This window comes from Macaca mulatta, chromosome 1 (genome assembly GCF_049350105.2).
Source record: "Macaca mulatta isolate MMU2019108-1 chromosome 1, T2T-MMU8v2.0, whole genome shotgun sequence".
Taxonomy (NCBI): Eukaryota; Metazoa; Chordata; class Mammalia; order Primates; family Cercopithecidae; genus Macaca; species Macaca mulatta.
In genome coordinates, this window is record NC_133406.1 from 118682829 (window position 1) to 118697856 (window position 15028).

A 15028-nucleotide genomic window follows, 5' to 3' on the forward strand; every position below is an offset into this window, starting at 1 on the left:
GATTAAGATGTTCCAAAATATCAGTGGATTAGAGAACAGAAAGCATGCAACATCACAGTGTGTTAAGTGCTCAACACAGGTATAGCTGTTTGTCCTGGTGGGATGGGCATCAGAGTTGTCGAAAGATGCTATGTGGAGTGAGCACAATTATAATTGAAACTAGAATGTTCATGTTTTTCTCTAATCCAGAATGTGATCTAGTTGCTGACCTCACTAGAGAATCTGTGTTTTCCTGTCAACCTCCTCACTGCACTCTTGACCTCCTGTTTCTCAGGCTGTAGGCGCTGGAGTTCAACGCTGGGGTCACAACACAGAAAAGCACAGAGACCAGGATGTCTTTGTCCAGGGAGCACCCTTCTCTGGGCCTGTCATAGTTGAAGTGGTGTGTTGCAAAGAAGACCACCACCATGGTGATGTGGGAGGCACAGGTAGAGCAGGCCTTGCTCCTGCCCTGAGCAGAGGGAATCCTAATGATGGTAGACATGATGAATATGTAGGACATTGCTATAAACAGGCAGGGACTCCGGCCGGTGGTGGCCCTTACCACGTGGAGCACAGACTCACTGACACAGATGTCTGAGCACGAGAGCTCCAGGAGCAATGGGATGACACACAGAAAGTGGCTGATTGGGTTGGGTTTACACAGAATGAATGTGGCTGTCAGTGCTGTGTGTGTCCCAGAATTGACCAGCCCACACATCCAAAACCCAGTTACCAAACAGACAGACCTTTCTACTCATTCGGAGCTTATATTGAAGAGGATGACAAATGTCCACACAGTGGTCATAAGCCATGGCAGCCAGCAAGACACCCTCAGTGCTGGCTCATGACGCAAGGAAGAAGATCTGGGAAAGGCAGCCCTCATAGGAGTTGATCTTCTTCTCCTGGAAGAAGTACACCAGCATGACCGGGATGGTGGTAGACCTGTAGCAGATATCCAGGAAACTCAGGTTGCTGAGGAGATGAGACAGTGTAGTGTGGAGGGCTAACTCTGGCAGCCACCACTATGGGCATGTTCTCCCACAGAGTGTCAGGTAAATGACCAGAAGGCCCAGGAAGAACAAGCCTTGTAGGTTGGAGAGATTGGAAAATACCCAAAAGATGAATTTGGTGACATATGTTTGATCGCTCATTTCAACTGCTGTCACAGCTACAAAACAAAGAAAAAAGAAACCATAGTGAGAATATACTGAGAACAACCTCAAATGGGTTTGTAAATGTGCATGGCCATGTCAAATAATGTTGGACATAGATCAGCCTGGGTAGGGATGACATGTAGGGTTGACCTCAGGGAACCAACACTACACACTACACACGTCAGCTCATTTTTTCTTTTTATTATTTTTAATGTTTATGGTTTTGGGGGTACAGGTGGTTTTGGTTACATAGATTAGTTCTTTAGCAGTGAATTCTGAGATTTTAGAGCACCCATCACCTGAGCAGTGTACACTGTACCCAGTGTGTAGTCCTTCATCCCTTACCCACTTCCCAACCTCCCCACTGAGTCCCCAGTGTCCACTATATTACTCTGTATGTTTTTGCATCCTCATGGCTTAGCTCACACTTATAAATGAAAACATACAGTATTTGGTTTTCCATTCTCAAATTACTTCACTTAGAATAATAGCCTGCGCTCCATCCAAGTTGCTTCAAAAGACGTTAGTTTATTCCTTTTTATGGCTGAGTAGTATTTCATGCTGTATATATACCACATTTTCTTCATCCACTCGTTGGTTGATGGGCACTTAGGTTGGTTCCATATCTTTGCAGTTGTGAATTGTGCTGCTATAAACATGCATGTTCATGTGTCTGTTTCATATAATGACTTCTTTTTCTTTGATAAATACTCATAGTGGGATTGCTGGATCGAATGGTAGATCTACTTTTAGTACTTTAAGGAATCTCCATCTGTTTTCCATAGTGGTTGTAGTAATTTACATTCCCATCAGCAGTGTAAGTATTCCCTTTTCACCACATCCACTCCAACAGCTATTGTTTTTCGACTTTTTCATTATGGTCATTCTTGCAGGGGTAAAGTGGTATCTCATTGAGGTTTTAATTTGCATTTCCCTGATGATTAGTGATGTTGTCAGCTAATTTTTTTTTTTTTTTTTTCGCCGTCTTGCTCTGTCGCCAGGCTGGAGTGCAGTGGCGCAATCTTGGCTCACTGCAACCTGCGCCTCCCGGGTTCAAGCGATTCCTGCCTCAGCCTCTTGAGTAGCTGGGACTACAGGCACGTGCCACCATGCCTGACTAATTTTTGTATTTTTAGTAGAGATGAGGCTTCACCATGTTGGCCAGGATGGTCTTGATCTCCTGACCTTGTGATCTGCCCGCCTCGGCCTCCCAAAGTGCTGGGATTACAGGCATGAGCCACTGCGCCTGGCAAGTAATAAAACAAATTTCATTACAAAAATTTAAGAACGTGCAGAAAGCTATAAATAATTTAATCATCTGCAGAATCAGTCAGTACTACCTTTCAGTGTATTTCATTGTAGTTTTTTTCATTTTACATACATCTTGATTGCTGTAGCTTTAAAATATTAACAGTTTTTCCAAATTGGAAAAGAAGAACTGAAACTACCTCTCTATAAGTATGGCATGATCATATATAGAGAAAATGTCAAACCATCTTCTGGAAAACTACTAGTGCTAATAAGCAAATTCAGCAAAGTTGCTCACACCACAATCAGTTGCGTGTTTGTATACTAGCAATGGCAATTCAAAAAGGAAATTAAGACGTTAATTCTACTTACAGTATATCTAAAAGAATTAAGTAGTTAGAATAAATCTTACTAAGGAGATGAAGAACTTGTACACTGAAAACTACAAAACATTGTTGAAATAAATTAAAGAAAAACCTAAATGAAATATATGTTACGTTCATTGATAGAAAGACTTAACATTGTTAAGATATCAATACTACCCAAAGTGATCTACAGATTCAATGAAATCCATATCATATTCCAGCAGCCATTTTCACAGAAATGTAAAAGCCCATCCTCAAATGTTATGGAATTGCAAGGGACCCTGGATAGCCAAAATAACCTAGAAAAGGAAGAATAAAGTTGGAGGATTCATACTTCCTGGCTTTGAAACTTACTATAATGATACACTAAACTGAAACAGTATGGTACTGTAATAAGAACAGTCATAGACTGATGGGATAGACCAGAGAGCTCAGAAATCAACCTCCACATATATGGTTAATTGATTTTCAGACTTGCATGTCAAGTCTATTCAGTGGGGGAAAGAACAGTTTTTCCAGAAAATGGTCCTAAGAAAACTATATATCCACATGCAAAAGAATGAAGTGGGGCCCTTAACTTACACTGTAAACAAAATTAACTCAAAATTGATCAAAGACCTAAACATAAGAGCTAAAACTATAAAAGTCTCAGAAAAAAATTGGGAACAATCTTCTTGTCATTGGATTTGGATTTGGATTATTATTTCATAGAAATAACACCAAAAGTACAGACAACAAAAGAAAAAGTAGGTAACATTTACTTCATTGAAATTAAGAAAGTGTCATCCAAAGGATGCCATCAATAAAGTAAAAAGGCAATCTGTAGAATGGAAGAAAATATATGCAAATCAGAAATCTAGTAATGCATTAATATTCATAATATAAGGAACTCCTACAACTCAACAACAATTATAAAAAACCAACCAATTCAAACGTGGACACAGGACTTGAATAGACATTTCTCCAAAGAAGATACACAAATAAGAGCATGAAAAGATGCTCAACACCATTAGTAATTAGGAAAATGCAAATCAACACTACAATGAGATACCAGTTTTTACTTACTGAAATGGCTATAATAAAGAAAATGGAAAATAACAAATTTTGGCGACAACGTGGAGAAATTTTAACCCTCATGAATTGCTGGTGTTAATATAAGATGGTGCATCTGCTTTAGAAAACATTTTGACAGTTCTTCAAAAAGTTAAACATAGAACTACCATATGATCCAGCAATTCTGCTCGTAGGAATACGTCTGAAAGAATTGAAAGCAGGTACTCAAACAGATATTTGTACATCCAAGTTCATAGCATCCTTGTTCACAAATGCCAGAAATAACCCCAGTGTCCATCAGCAGATACAAAATGTGGTATACATACAACAAATTGTTATTTAGCCATAAAAAGGAATGAAATTTTGATGTATACTACAACATGGATAGACCTGGAAGACATTATGCTAAGTAAAATAAGCCAGATGTGGAAAGATATATATTGTACTGGTACTCCACTTATATGAAATACCTAGAACACGCTAGTTAATGGAGACAGAAAATAGAATAGAGGTTACCAGGGGCTTCAAGGTGAGTTGAAATGGGGAGTTACCGTTTAATAGGTACAGAGTTTATGTTGAGGATGACGAAAGACTTTTGGTTATAGATAACAGTGATGGTTATACAATATTGTGAATGTATTTCATGCCATAAAATTGTATACTTATGAATGGTCAACTAATAAATATATATATTTTACCACAATTAAAAATAAATGACAAAAAATTATGAGCTTCATTTCTTAGGGATGCATTGTGATTCATCATATGAAATAAATTGCATCTCCTTTTTGATTAAACATTCAGATTGTCTCCATTCCCTATGAATGCTGTAATTTCACACATAAATGTGAGCATCTCCGATTATCTCTTCAGAATAAAATTTTAAGTCTCTGTTTTGAAATATACTAATTTTAAAAAATCACTTGGGTCATTTATCTTTTCAGAGATTAAAAGGTATAAAAATTTTAAATTAAACATGTATTTGGATATGTTACCTTATTAAATTGTATTAATCCAAGATTTATCCTCAGCCCAACATTACATATTTCTTGAAAAAAAGTTGATAGAATTACCCACTTTCTATTAAGCTATCATAGGCTTACAATCATTTTTATGAACTGTAATTTTCTCATCTTTTTCAATCTTAGGAGGTGATATGTTGGAAAAAGTGGGCTCTTGAATCAGATAGACGTGGATTGTAAAATCCTATTTCTACTGGTTACTAGGTGTAGATGGTGGATGAGTTAGCTGACTTCTTGGTTCCTCAGTTTGCTCATTATATTCTGATCTTATTCAGGCCTATATCAGAGTTGCTGGAAGAAGTAATATGAGATAAAATAATGTGCCTTGTACTTAAGAGGTGTTCAATCAACTGAAGCTGTCAATGCTATTATTTTGTAGTCCATGTAAAATATTTCAGGATAAAATATTTTCTTCGACTCTGCCTTTCAAATTTTACAAATGCTGTCATTTCTCACCACCATCACTAGTGATACCCCAGTCCAAGTCACCATTTTGTCTTGCCCAGACTCCTGCAGCAGACATGAGCAAGCACTTTACAAAATAATATATTTAAATGCCAATAACTTAGGAAAGATGCATCAACATCAGGTAAATGCAAATACAAACAATGTGAAATAGGAGCAGTTAGCACATCCTTACCTCATTCCTGATCTTAGGGGGAAAGCATTCAATATTTTACCATTTTACTAGCTGTAGAGTTTTGTTTAGATGTTCTTTATTTTATCTTTTAAGTTTAACTTTTATTTTATTTATTTATTTATTTATTTATTTATTTATTTATTTATTTATTTTGAGATGGAGTCGCGCTCTGTCACCCAGGCTGGAGTACAGTGGCACAATCTTGGCTCACTGCAACCTCTGCCTTCTGGGTTCAAGCGATTCTCCTGCCTCAGCCTCCCGAGTAGCTGGGATTACAGGCACACACCACCGTGCCCAGCTAATTTTTTATATACTTAGTAGAGACGAGGTTTCACCATGTTGGCCAGGCTGGTTCGAACTCCTGACATTAGGTGATCCGCCCGCCTTGGCTTCCTAAAGTGCTGGGATTACAGGCACGAGCCACCTGTAGGTAAACTTACACATAGGTAAACTTGTGTCATGGGGGCTTGTTGTAGAGATTATTTGTCACCCAGGTATTAAGCTTAGCATCCTTTAGTATGGATCCTCCTTTTTCCTGATCTTCTTTTTCTTCCCACCCTCCACTCTCCAGTAGGCTCCAGTGTCTGTTGTTCCCCTCTATGTGTCCATGTGTTCTTATCATTTAGCTCCCATTTAGAAGTGAAAACATGTCGTATTTGGTTTTCTGTTCCCGTGTTAGTTTGCTAAGGATAATGGCCTCCAGCTCCATCCATGTTCCTGCAAAGAACATGATCTCATTCTTTTTATGGTTGCGTAGTATTCCATGGTGAATATGGGCCACGTTGTCTTTACACGGTCTATTATTGATGGGCATTTAGGTTGATTTTACGTCTTTGCTATTGTGAATAGTGCTGCAATGAACATATGCATGCGTGTGTCTTTATAATAGAATGATTTATATTCCTTTGGGTATATACCCAGTAATGGGATTGCTGGGTTAAATGGTATTTCTGTTTTATATGTGGCCAACAATCGTGAAAAAAAGGCTCAACATCACTAATCATTAGAGAAATGCAAACCAAAACCACAATGAGATACCATCTCACACTAGTCAGAATGGCTATTATTAAAAAGTCAAAAAATAACAGATGCTGTTGAGGTTGTAGAGAAAAACAAACACTATTGGTGAGAGTGTAAATTAATTAAACCATTGTGGAAGACAGCGTGGCGATTCCTCAAAGATCTAGATGTTCCTTAAAAGTTAAAGAAGTTACTGTCTATCTCTTCTTTACTAAGAGTTTTTATCATGAATAGGTGTTAAATTTTGTTAAGTGATTTTTCTGGATCTTTTGAGATGTATTTTCTTATAATCCTACTTCTGGGACTCAACTTGTGTATATGTTAGATATTGTACAATAGTTGTCTGATACTCTGAGATTTTCTTTTTGTTTTTTTACTATTATTTCTCTTTGTGTTTGGGTCTGATGATTTCTTTAACATATATTCAAGTTAACTGATTCTTTTTTCGGCTGATGAACCCATAAAAGGTGTTCTTCATTCCTTTTTATTTTAGCATTTTCATTTGATCTTTCTCATTGTTTCCATCTGTCTGCTGAAATTATCTGTCTGATCTTGCATGTTGCCTACATTTTCCTCCAAATTCCTGAACCTGTTAATCATAGTAGTTTAAAATTCCCTGTCTGATAGTTTTCATATCTCTTTGATATCTTAGTCTGGTCTAATGTTTGCTTTGTCTCTTCAGACTGTTATTTTCTTACCTTTTTGTATGCTTCATAACTTTTTGCTGAAATTAGGAATGTTATATAGGACAGTAGAGAATGAGGTAAAAGCACTTTTTTGGCTTGGACATGAGTATGTCTCTTCTTCTGCTAGACCTCTAGACCTCTAATGTTGGAGCATGTGCTAATCTAGTTAGGGGTTGGGCTGAATTTGGAGTTTGTGTTGAGGTGTTTACCCTCAGTGCGCTATAGGCTTCAAATTTCTCCAGTGGTATCTTGTGCTTGGGCCGTAGGAAAGTTTGCCAAAGGTTTTTGTTTGTTTGTTTGTTTGTTTGTTTGTTTTAGTTTCTACTCCCTGCTTGCCTTTGGGTCTTCCCTTTACATGACTAACCCCAGAAATAACCCTTTTCCTGAATATTTTGAGATGTATTCCACTATTGATTTTACTCATTGCTTGTTAGCCTGGCTACCAGGGAGAAGGGGGAAGGTGCCCTGTCATGTTCTGGGTAAGCTCCAGTCTTAGGTACTGTGACTGGGCCTTGGGGCATGAGTTTCACAGTGATCCTGCCTTTCGTCCAGCTGTAGTGCTGGGCCTAACACACGTTTCTGCCCCTCCCTGATGGGTCAGACTTTTTGGTCCCTGTCCCTTTCTCAGCTACAGTGAGTTTCCACAGTGCCCTGAGGTGACAGCTTTCTAGTTTTGCTTTGCAGATTGTGGCTTTTGTTCTGTAGGAAAAATATGGGAAATGGGTCATGGAGAAGTTTTGGCACTGACTGCTCCTCCCCCACCCTCCCCACACTGCAACATTAGGGAAGCTTTCTCAGAATACTTCTTGGTCTTCACTGTGAGCGTCTAGTGGAGTTCATGGTGGAAAAGCAAAAAGGTGCAAACGTTATGTCTATGGCCCCCAGGGACTTTGCTTACTCCTTAGCGATTAATTAAATTCACCAAAAAGCTGCGAGTCTTCTTACCAATTTTATGGCATCTGATGGCTACTGCCTCAGGTTAAAAAATGTTTAGGTCCTGTTTCTCCCTGCATGCTTCTAATCTCCCCAGTTTTCTATTTAGTCATTTGCCTTGCAACCTCACTTCCCTGATGGGTTCAAGAAAAATCATGAATTCACATTATGTCCAGCTTTGTTGTTATAATGCCGGGAGCAACATTCTTCCAGCTGTCTAAACCTACGAGTCAAAACTGGAAATCAATTCAGCCTCTCTTGAAAATTATTTGGCAGTTTCTAACAGTCAAACATAGTTACTTTATGATTCAGAAATTCCACTTCTAGGTATACACCCAAGAAAAGTAAGTGTATGTGCATAGAAAATGACTTGTATAAAACTGTTCAAAACAAATTTCTTCATATAGCACAAACTAGAAATCAATGGTATGCTTATCAATAGGAGAATGGATACAAAAGTATAGTATATACATATGGGAATACCATATGGTAAATTAAAATATTGATACATATTGATAAATCTGTGATCTAAGACCCCAAAATAGATGCCCCTTTATCAATTAGGATGACCCAAGGATTAGGAAAACAAAGTTAGTTTCCTTACTAGTCAAGCTCTGGGCCTGGCTGGCCTCAGAAATTTCTAAATTTTTATGACTAAACTCTCTAACAAATCAGAGCAATTAGCTCTGATTTACAGCCCAGACCACTACAGCTCCGATTGGGCAGAAGACTGGCCTTACAAACATTCTTCTCTGATAAGCAATTGCAGGCCCAAAGCCAGTTTCACCCAGCTTATAGAGGCTACACACCAACCACCTTCATGGCCTACAGTTTACCTTTTGATGTAGAGTCAAATTTCATCTCATTTTAATGCTAAAGCTCTGCCCCCAAAGTGAACATGGGATGTATGTTAAATGTATATTTATCCATTATGCATGCACTCAACTCCCCTCATAAATATGTATAACTTTTCTTCCAAACCTGCTGAATATCTATGATAGAGGCCCTGGAAAGGCATAAAACCCAACCTGTCCGTACCCTCTTTGAAGAGAGAGACCTTCAGTCCATGATGGAGACTTTCTCTTCCCAGCTTGGAAACAATTATTACCAATAAAGCTCTCCTTTCTACTGTTTAGTCATCCTGGTGGTGTTTTGGATAGCAAACCTAAAATATATTCTTTTAAATGAAAGAAGTTAGACATAAAAAAAAAATTTGTACTGTAGTTTCTATTTAAAAGAAGTTTAAAAATAGGCAAAACTAATCTCTGGTGATAAAGCAAGCATAGTAGTGTTAACACGAAAACCAATCTCTGTAAAATACTTGAGGTTTATTCTGAGCCCATATGAGTGACCACGGGCCAGGGATTGTAGGTAAAATCATAAATCAATACATGAAAGGTATACGGGTTCAGCCTAAAGAGGCAGGATATCTTGAAGTTGGGGCTTATACATAATAGGTGGATTCAAAGAGTTTCTGATTGGTAATTGGTTGAAAGAGGTAAGTTTTGTCTAAAGACTTGAAGACAGTAGAAAGAAATGCTTGAGTTAAGATAAGGGGGAGGGGGTTTGTAAAGACCAAGGTTCTTGTTATATAGGTGAAGCCTCCAGATAGCAGCATTCAGAGAGAATAGATGGCAAATGTCTTTCTTCAGACCTTAAAAGGTGTCAGACTCTTAATTAATCTTTCCTAGATCCATGAAAGACCTGGCTGCAGTAATGGAGATTCTCTAAGAATGCATTTTTTTTTCCCCACATGGGAAATGGCTTTGCAGGGTCATTTCAAAATATTTCAAAGAAATGTATTTTGGAATAAAATATTTTGATTTCCTTCAGGGTCTGTTATCTGTCACATGATGCTGTCCCAGAGTCAAGTTGCAATTTGGTATCTTATTGCAATAAAGAGTCTAGTTTGTCGGTCTTGTGATCTCCATCTTAATGTTAATGCTGGTCAGTTGTGCCTAAACTCCAAAAAGGAGGGAGTATAATGAGATGTGTCCAATCAATCTCCCTTCCTTTAATGGCTGGGAATTCAGTTTTTCAGGTTCTATGGGGTCCTCTTGGCCCAGAGGGTGTCTGTTCAGTTGGTTGGGTACTTAGGATTTTATTTTTGGTTTATAGTAATTACCTTTCTGAATGACATTTATTGAAAAGGAGCCTGAAGAAATTTTCTGAGCTGATAGAAATGTTCTATATCTTCATTTGGGTAGTGGTTACATTGTTGCATATATAGGTAAAAATTCAACAGCTTGTACACTTAAGATTTTTGCATTTTACTGTATGTTAAGTAGAATTCATTTTTTAAAAATAAAATGAGGAAGATAAAAGCAAGAGGCATTTTTCACACAATGTTTATTTTAGAATTGGTCAGACCTAAGTCCGATAAATTATGATACCTCTTAAATATTTTTCCATTTTTCTCATCTTTCTAATTCCTCTCTACCAGAATTATAGTTCAGTACTTTATTACCTTTTATCTGAGTTATTGCAACTGCCTTTAAATTGTTTCCCTGCCTACAGCCTTGCCCCTTCATGCATATGTAAATACAATTCATTCTCCTCATAATGATTAATTTGGGGGAGTCAGCCTGGTTGGTGGTCGTATGAACCCTGGAACACAGATGAAAAGCCATGCTCACAATGTGTGTGTGTGTGGGGGTGTGTGTTTTATTGTGGAGGTTAGCATGTGTGAAAACTCTTTGCCATAAGCAAAAAGATAGCAGGTCAGCATCCCAGGCAATATTGGTGGCAGAAATTTCAAATCAAATAGGCAGCATGAGTCTGTCCAGCCAAGGGCAAGAAAACTCAAAAGACTCATATTGTTCTCATGTTTATAGGAGAAAGCATCTAGTAGGTCTCAAGATCCTAGTGAATTTCGCTGAGAGCTGTGTTTCTATTAGAAGAAGGAAGACTGCAGAGTTCTGAGTTTTGCTGGCAACCCCGTCACCTACAGCTGTGTCCCTAGTCCCTGGAGATTTCTGCTAGTTGCAGAGAGCTGGTAGGTCAACTCTGGGTGGTTCCACCAAACTCCATGACTAATCCTAAAGAACCCAATTATTTTCACTTCAAGCACAAGCTCATTAGCTACCCCAGAAGAGGTAGCAGAGAATCAGCTGCCTTTGGGGAATAAGACTGAGATGTGAGGACTATGTCAGGCTTGGCCTCTGAGCAAAGTCCTTAGAAAAATCCAGCTGAGTAGTCCTTCAATAGGGGCTTCAGAAAATAATCCCTCCCCTCATGGGGCAGCAGGAAGCCATGCTTTGGTGTGAGAATGGATCAGGATGACTGCAGAGTATCAACAATGGCCCGTAAACCACATTTTAGGTAAGGGCAGATTAGAAGCAGGGAGTATATGGAGGTAGATGCCTGGGTTTTAGAAAATCAGCAGCTCTGAGAAACTGATAAGAATCTACAGATCCAGGAATGCATGTGTACCCATGCACAGAATCTTCAATATGCAGACGGTGCCTGACGTATAATGGCTTGATTTAGGATTTTTTGACTTTGTGATGGCGCACAAGCCATATGCATTCAGTAGAAGCCATACTTTGTGTACCCATACATACAGCCATTCTATTTTTCACTTTCAGTACAGTGTTCAATAAATTACATGAGATATTCAACAGTTTATTATAGAATAAGCTTTGTGTTAGATGATTTTACTCAACTGTAGGCTAATATAAGTGTTCCGAGCATGTTTAAAGTAGGCTAGGCTAAGCTATGATGTTCAGTAGGTTAGGTATATTGAATGCATCTTTGACTTAACGGTAGTTACTGCTTTTGATGGGTTTGTTGGGATGCAACCCCATTGTAAGTCGAGGAGTATCTGTGATTTCAAAGGGGTCATATAATGAGTCCTTTATAGTCCATGTTCCTCAGGTTAAAACATCTTTGTTTAGTTCAAGAGAGTAGTTTGAGAGCTAAAACCACATCAAGTAAAATGGTCTGTAATTGAAGATGTGCAGACGTAAAGATGGTTTTGGAGCTTGGAGAAAACTACTAAAGCAATAGTTTGTGAAAAAGGGGCTAAGTTTGACGCACATTCAAGTCTATGGGTGGTGAGGACACCAAATCAGTTTGGGCAGCCTGAGTGGATGGTGGGGTCATTAATTAAAACAGGAAATAAATGAGGTGCAGCAGTTTTGGGAGAGAAGATAGTGGAGATTTAAGTAATGTTGAGTGTTAGGTACCTATGGGATATCCATGTGGAGAGTCTCAATAGGCAGTCTAAAATACAGGACTTGTCCTCAGGAGACAGGATATACCTATTCTAGGTAAGATTTGAGAGTCATTGCCTTAAAGGTGTCTGTTGAAGCCATAGATGTACATGGAATCCACCAAGGAGAATGGAGTAAGAAGAGAAGGCTAAGGTGGGACTTGTGATCTCTAAAATTTATAGGAAGTATGGTGTAAGATGTATCCAAGAAGTAGGTTTACTGATACTCAGCACTTCTCTAGGTTAGCTGTAGGCATTGCTTTATAGTAAAGCAACATTCTATTTGGGCTGGGAATCTGCATGTCTTCTCAGAAAATTTGTATGTAATGTGTGTACTATTGTTTATTTTTTCTGTCAATTACACGGTGACATGCATTAAACTCACGATATGGAAAAGGTAGACACAACAATCTCTTTTATAGGCAGATGTCTACGTTTATTCATAGAAAGAAATAAAATTCTTAATGAAAGGTAGCCCCACAAAAAAAAAAAAAAAAAAAAAAAACAAGGTCTGATCTGTGTATAACCAAATTGTAAAAGTGATTTTTAAATGTTCAAGGGTTTTTAAAACTAATGGTTTCTGAAGCTGCACACACTACTTATTTTACATGTTTTCAAATATGACTTGAAGCCCATTCCTGAGAAACATACTCATAGGATATAATATATATATTATGTAGAAACAGAACTGTAATAAACTTTTTTCTTCTGATTGGCTAGTCTTTTTGTGGGCCAGAAGGATGAAGTGAGGAGCAATGTCTATTTTATTTTCCATATTTTTCATGCTTATACTGTTTGCATAGGACAACAATGGTGAATTATCACCATCATCATCATCATCAAAATCCATCATTAACAAGCACCACTTATACATAATAGCTTATGTGATACTCTAGATATTCGCCCCTTGGGATTTATACATACTGTATATGAATAGGCAACCTCAATCTCAAACCCTCTGCTTTATAGTAATGATCTTTTTTTCCCACTGATAAGTGAGGATAGATTTCATAGAAAAAAATAGATTGGAGAATAAGTTTTCTTTGGTTAATTCTATGCACAAAATTGTCTAGCTTGAAGGAAATCTTGCTGAAGTTAGTTTAAAGGAAGTGTTTTTCTTTAAAGATGAAGATAAGTTTATTATAACCCATCCAATCAAAAAATAAAACAAAACTCAATGAGTTACTTTAAAAAGAAACAACATTGTTACATACCTCAATTCAATCAGGATTTTTCAAACTAAATAATAAATAGAAATACACATTATATAATAAAAGCTAACACTTATGGAATGTTTTGTTGACCAATCTTAGTAATTTATTCTCTTAAAGGAAACAGGATGGACATAAAATAAACCAGGGTAGTTGATGTAATTATGAAAATCCTGGGAACACATAAGAAAAACAGCATACCTATTCTTATTTGATTTCAATAATACAAAGCAATAATTAAAATTTTTAAATCTAATTTTCATGTTGCCTAGTAAATTGCCTATACACTTAAAACATGGACACACACACACAGACACACATACACACAAACACTTTCTCTCTCTCTCTCTGTCTCTCTCAACAATTAATAATAGCATTCAGGAGAATTTTTCTAATAGCAAGTCCAGAAGATTTGAGGTGTTTGTGGCAAAGTTAACTTGTGGCTATGGAATATAAGCTATTTTCACTTTGCCCCAGGTTACTATTTGTACACTTCCACATCATATGGGCATGAGGGACCACATGAAATATTCAGAGGTCATCAAATAGATGTGTATTTCTCAAACATTGATGTGTGTGCAAATCAAGAGCATTTCCATGAGGTGAGATGGATGGAGGTCCCTTTCATCTCAAACAGTCTATAGTAATGATGTTAAGGTTTACCTTGTTCTCACCCATTCAGCTTTGGAAAACTTCCTACAAAATTTGTGATTACACAGTCAAGGCTGCCTAAAAGTAGGGCACTGTGTTCTCCTGTCCACCTGCGCATGTTGCTAACGCCATCACTGTGCCTCCTATTTAATACCTGTTGAAAATGATGTATGTGCCAGGAACTCTTCATGGATTGCCCCATTCATTCTCAAAGCAACTTGATAGAGTAAATACTGTTATTAGACCTAAGAAAACTGAGGCTTCAAGAGGATGCACTGGTAGCCTAAATTCAGAGCCTTGATTTTGACCACTGAGCAATACCACCTCCCCCTTCCTGATGTATGAATATCAGGTTACCTGCTCACCACTCTACATGCTTGTTTCATTCCAAGTATTTCTTGGAAATTCACTTGGCCAATTTGTCAAAAATCAACTTGAACTGAAATTTCCCTTGGGCTTAATTGGCCTGGTATCTATTCTTCCTTTGTCTTTTTTAGCCTTGAAACTTCTGGTTCACTAACTGAATGTAAGCTAGATAAGCAAGCATTGTACAATATTGAGAGAGTAATGGGATTCCATTACTGCAGATGTTCAAATGTTAGCTAGATCACCTATAAAAAAAGACTGACTCAAGTCTCAAGTGAGTTAATTCTTACCATTTTTTTTTCAGCCCTGAGATTCCATTGTTCTATCCATGTCATTACACAGGCAAAAACTTGGCATTATTAAGATCATGAAAATTTCATGATTGGATCAAACCTAACATATAAATACATTCCTTAGTATTCATCCAACTTGAGAAAATCCCCTTTTGGTATCTATGAACATCTTCTGGAATGGTAAATATTTC

The 15028-nt window shown here is 37.7% G+C and overlaps 1 pseudogene; it reads right to left on the reverse strand.

Moving 5' to 3' along the window:
- Positions 1 to 197: 197 nt before the first annotated feature.
- On the reverse strand, positions 198 to 13166 carry LOC100425529 (olfactory receptor 5V1-like; annotated as a pseudogene).
- Between the last annotated feature and the right edge of the window lie 1862 nt (positions 13167 to 15028).